This window comes from Herpailurus yagouaroundi, unplaced genomic scaffold, assembly GCF_014898765.1.
Source record: "Herpailurus yagouaroundi ecotype Mexico unplaced genomic scaffold, PumYag 117759, whole genome shotgun sequence".
Lineage (NCBI taxonomy): Eukaryota > Metazoa > Chordata > Mammalia > Carnivora > Felidae > Herpailurus > Herpailurus yagouaroundi.
The window spans coordinates 1-5,635 of NW_024421860.1; the positions used below are offsets into that span (position 1 = coordinate 1).

Sequence of the window (5,635 nt, forward strand, 5' to 3'; positions counted from 1 at the left end):
AAGGGGGAAGAGGGTAGGGTAGGTGGGGAATGTGCTTAAGCAAGCAGGTTTACAGAAGCGAGAAATGCCGGTTAGTTTATGTACAATTACTCATTCCATTACCTATCAGACTACATTTAGGAAGGTTTACAACCCATTCTACTACACAGCGGGTTACATTCAGGAAAGGCCTCACAATGCTCATAGCAAACAGCAAGCAAAACAGACTTCTCAGCAATTGTATTTCTTATCAAAGATCCATAATAAGCAGAAAAGAGAACCTAGCTTTAAACTAAGGCAGGGCTGTCATTTGGATTGTTCTTTTCATTCCCCCCTTTTTCTTGTGCCTAAAGAGCCAATCTTGGGTCTTTTAAGCCTCTGTTTGTAATGTCTCGAGCGGTAGGTACTGAATTCGTAAGACCATTAATTGTACAGCATTGAACCTGTCTTGGACAAAATTAATAATTTTGTTTATGATGCAGGGGCCTAATGTGAGAGGGAGAAGTAGGATGGCTAGGGGCCCGAGTAAAGCTGAGAGCAGGGTAGTTAACCATGGGGACACACTGAACCAGGATTCAAACCATCCAGCCTCCTGTTCTCTTTCCTTTTTTCGTTTATTTAGGCCTTCTCGGACCTTGGCCATAGAATCTCTTACTATTCCTGTGTGATCAGCATAGAAGCAACACTCTTCTCCTAGTGCTGCACAGAGACCACCTTGCTGTAGGAACAGCAGGTCTAATCCTCTCCTGTTTTGTAAAACTACTTCCGAGAGGGAGGTTAGGGACTTTTCAAGCGAAGTGATGGCAGTTTCAATTCTTTCTATATCTTTGTCAACTGCTTCTCTAAGTATACTAAATCCCTTATTTTATATAGTTAAGGCTGAGATCCCTGTCCCTGTTCCGATGGCCCCGAGTCCGAATATGGTGGCTAGAGTTAGAGCTCCTGCAGTAATGAGTTCTCTCTTAGTTACTCTTTTGGGTGCTATCCACATCTGGTCTACATACTCAGTTGTGTGGTATATGATTTTTGGGAACACAATTACCATTACACAGAATTCTGACTGATTAAACATATTTTTATAGAGGCAAGGGGTTAATCCTGCATGAGAACAAAGCCACCATGAGTTATTTGGTGGAATAATCCAGTTTTCTGAAGTATTGAATATATTCCTGTTACTTTGCATAAGTGGCTATATCTTGTTGGCACTGTTCCTATACATGTCCCATTTCCCGTAAGCACCGGTAGTGTGAGGCCGGGTCTTCTCTGTCCCCAACTGCAAGCATCTGAGTTGTTTGCAGTGCTATAATTTCCTACTATTGCTACTGCTTCGTAAAATGGAGGTTTTATGGAGTAGCACAGCCAACAAGCTTCTGTCTCGTTGGGTTTAGTATGGTTTAAGGCCTTATAAGTGGTATTTATCATTACCCATAAGGGGTCATCTTTGAATGGGATTTAAATTTCTTGGGGTTTTCTTGGAGTAGTCCTGGTTACATTGACCACCTGAGTGGCCGGAGGATTAGTACCCTTATTTGTGGACTGCGGAGTAGTATTAGGCTTACTTGGGGGCCATACTGACTGGTTTGGCCCTATTAGTGTTGGGGAAGCTTTGGGTTTGATTTTTAATTTTATTTGAATGACAGTCCCAAAGAGGGGATATTGATAGAGGTAGAGTCCCCAAGTGAGTCCTGAGACCCATCGCCCGTCCTTTTTTCCTTCCTCTGTAAATTTTACACGAATAAGGTTACAGTTTGTATTATACCTGGTGTGAGTACATGGTTGGACATAGGACATTTCAATAAATTGGGGTTTTACTTTCCATTTCCATTCCCCATCATTGGTGGTGACACAACTCCAGGCTGCGCAGTAGAGGGTTTCGATTCCTCCACATGTGCGCCTCATTGCCCCCGTCCTAAATCCCGGGCATGCATAAAATCCATTTCTACTTATTGACACCCTCCTTTGTGCCCGCCTCCAATCACCTCCTTCCATATCTTCTAATGGACTAACTTTTTCTAAATTGAAATATAAATCTGGCCACCAGGTATTTAGGGGAGTATCGTCTACTGTAGTAGTATTATAGACTTCATGGGTTTCTAAATTAGAAATCTCCCAAGTTAAAGTATAGGGTGTATGGGGGTTGCTAGCAATACTTATCAGTCCGTAGGAGGTGAGCAGGAGCACGCTAATGAGTGTTCCTCCGATCATGGTGGGTCCGGAGCTGCTGCAACAGTCTTGGTATGGGACACCTAGGCCTTTGGTCTCAGCTGGTTTTCGAGGTCAGTTTTCGACGCAGAGTCAATTTTGAAGGGTGGGTCTTACTCTGGTCAACCGTCCAGGTGGTGTTGGCTTCCAGCACGAAGTCTTCTCGAACCGCAAAGGGATCAGCTGGTCGGGCATGGGTGTAATGGATCCAGGTAGCAATCCCGTCGACCTTGAGAGCAGTGGGTGTGGTTAGGATCACAATGTAGGGTCCTTTCCACCGTGGTTGGAGGGTCTCTTGCTTGTGTCTCCGCACGTATACCCAATCCCCGGGTCGGTAGTGACGCGGCTCGGGAGGGGGCCCGTTCTCATAAATGGCTCTCAATCTGGGCCAAACTTCCTGGTGGGTGCGCTGGAGTTCCCTCAGGGAAATAAGAAGTTTATGATCATCAAATTCAGTTAACACATTAGACTGTAGGTTGGGAATTATAGGGGGGGGCACTCCATACATGATTTCAAAGGGGGTTAATCCTAGTTTGTAAGGGGAGTTCCGCACCCTGAACAGAGCGTAGGGGAGTAAGACTACCCAGTTAGCGCCAGTCTCCATGGTCAATTTGGTTAGGGTCTCTTTTAGGGTTCTATTCATTCTTTCTACCTGCCCTGAGCTTTGGGGTCTATATGCACAATGTAGTTTCCAATCGGCCCCAATAAACTGCTCTATCCCTTGTATTACCTTTGAAACGAATGCTGGTCCGTTATCTGATCCTATTAGGGTACGGAATCCGTACCTGGGCATGATGTCTTCCAACATTTTCTTTGCTACTACCTGTGCCGTCTCATGCTTGGTGGGGAAGGCCTCTGTCCATCCTGAAAAGGTATCTATAAACACTAACAAATATTTGTATCCATATTTTCCAGGCTTTACCTCGGTGAAGTCTACTTCCCAATAGGCTCCCGGCCTGGTTCCATGGGTTCTGGAGCCAGGGTTTTTTCCGTGGTTGGTGGCTTTAAGTTGCCTGTATTCTGGAGTCTCTCTATTATTATAGACATGCTGGGCAATGCGGAGTTAAGTCCTGAATCTGTTTTCCCTCCAGGTCCTCTAGTTTCTGGAGTTTCTTTTTAATATCAGTGGCTGCCTGATTTACAAAGGCCATTACAACAGCAGCTTGATTTTCGGGGGCCTCGGGGTTCATGGGGGTATATTGTCTAAAGGTTTCCATTAATCTTTCTAAATAAGCGGCAGGGCTCTCTGTCTTACCTTGTATTACTGAATACACTTTTGCCAAATTAGTGGGCTTGCGTGCAGCAGCCCGGAGACCCGCCATTAGAGTCTGGCAATAAATGCGCAGCCGTCCCCTACCTTCTGCCATGTTGTAGTCCCAGCCATCCTGTGGGGGTCGGGCCAAGGGAAAAGCTGCATTAATGAGATCAAGGTTAGCAGTGGGTTGGCCGTCATCTCCAGGAACCAGCTTTCTTGCTTCCAATTGAATTCTTTCTCGCTCCTCGGTGGTGAACAGGATTCGGAGGAGCTGCTGACAATCATCCCAGGTGGGTTGATGGGTGAACATAACGCTAAGAGACTTATTAAATCTTTAGGGTTGTCAGAGAATCGGGCATTCTGAGTTTTCCAGTTATATAGGTCACTGGTAGAGAAGGGCCAGTATTGAAGTCGGGGGTTCCCCGTATCATCGGGAGGCCCTATTTCCCGTAAGGGTAAAGCTATGGTAGAGTCAGGGAGGCGGAATCCTGGCTCACGTGGGGTCCGGCCACGGGTGCGCCCAGCCAGCCCTTGGATTGCGCCTTCATTAGGCATGGGCGCGGGTTGAGCCTCCCTATTTTCTAGTTCTTCTATCGGCTGGGCTATGGGAGGCTCTGCCGGTGCAGCAGGGATAGGGGCAGCTTGCGGAACAAGAGGAGGAACCTGGTAAGGGGGAGGGTCAAGGGAAAGTAGATCTTGGCTGTCGGGGAGAACGGGGTGCAGTTGGGGCTGACGGCTTGGGAGGGTTGATAGGTTTAGCCGCTAGAATTTTGACGGCCCTGTTGTTAAGAAAGAGACCATCCAGGGAGGTGGGTTTTCTACTAAATCTTGCCACACCAAAATATAGGGAATCTGATCCGTATGACCTTCTTTCCCTGGTAGGAAAATTTTTGATTTTACTTTAAGGACCACAGGGAGGCAGAAGGTTCCCTCTGTAGGCCAATTGACTCCAAAGGTGGGCCATTCAGAGCGGCAATAGGTAATCAACTTCCTTTTGCGAATATCTAGGCTTAAGTTGTGTCCTCTAGCTTTTACGTCCCGGAAGTTGGCTAGAAGGAGGGAGAGAGGGGTACTCTGCGTTTGGCCCATGTTATGATTCTGAGGAAGAGGAGAAGAGAAGGGGGCGCTGCTGGCCAGGGGGCGGGAGGGAAAGCCGCAGGGAGCTGAGGAAGGAGGAGAGAGGAACAAAGGATGGAATAATTAATTCTGATCAGCCGAGAAAACACTTAATTCCAACAAAACATCCGACCCATGAAAGAAAAACAAGAACTAATAGGAATCTTTCGCAGCGGTTCCAACTTTCTGGTGCCGTCTCAGCCAATCCAACAGAAAGGGTTATGGCTAGGACGGCTAGGACGGCGGTGATTATAAGGGCCCAGGGGTGACAATACATTTAGACTGACATAGAAGCACTCGCGTACTCGTCCGTCCGCGTCCCTCTCGGAAACTTAGGTGCCTCTTAGCATGGGCGGGCAGGTATAAACCCCCTGCTTGGATCAAAATAAATTTTGACCGCCTTAAGCCGTATGAGGATCACCGCGGAAGTCGGGTTAGAGCCCACTCGAATCCCGTAGCTTATGCCGTGGGACTACACATAGGGTAAGTCAGGTGCGTGCCCCTGACTCCCAACAATCATTCCAGTCGATTGAACAGACAGACACACAGACACACATCACATCAAAATACAGGTAACAATTGGCATACCTGGTTTGTTTTTTTGTTTTGTTTTTTTTTTTTTTAGACACCTAGAGATATTTCTTAGCACTCTGGAAGTTCATAGAGAAAATGAAAGTATTCAGCTCGCAGGCGCGTTGGGCGTAAGCAGCCCACAGAAAAGAATCCTGATGGGCCAAAAAGGCCCCCCGATGGACCAAGGAGGTCCCCTGATGGGCCAAGAAGGCCCCCAGATGTCAGTGGACGTCTCCAACTGACCCCAGCCGGGTGCCCTATAGCGCGTCCACCAGGGTCACACCAGCTTCCAGACAGAACCGGTTCTCCAGAGAAGAAACACAGATCAGAGAGAAAAGGAAGAACTTTAGAGCCGGCTTACTTACCGATCGGAATCAGATATGACCCGTTGACCAGAAGTCTGGTGGGCTCGGGGGAGATCTCGGTGGGACCTCCAAATGTAATGCCCGAAGTTCCGAAACCTCCCACAAAAGTCCACCAGAGTCGTAAGTCAAAGCCAAGCGGCAAGGG

At 47.5% G+C, this 5,635-nt stretch overlaps 1 long non-coding RNA gene across 1 annotated transcript; it reads right to left on the reverse strand.

Annotated features, from left to right (window-relative positions):
* Nucleotides 1-2,479: 2,479 nt before the first annotated feature.
* LOC121026498 (uncharacterized) lies at nucleotides 2,480-5,629 on the reverse strand. Its single transcript, XR_005788374.1, has 2 exons — nucleotides 5,491-5,629; nucleotides 2,480-2,600 (listed from the first exon to the last, which is right to left on the reverse strand). It is a non-coding gene; the product is annotated as an uncharacterized LOC121026498 (long non-coding RNA).
* Between the last annotated feature and the right edge of the window lie 6 nt (nucleotides 5,630-5,635).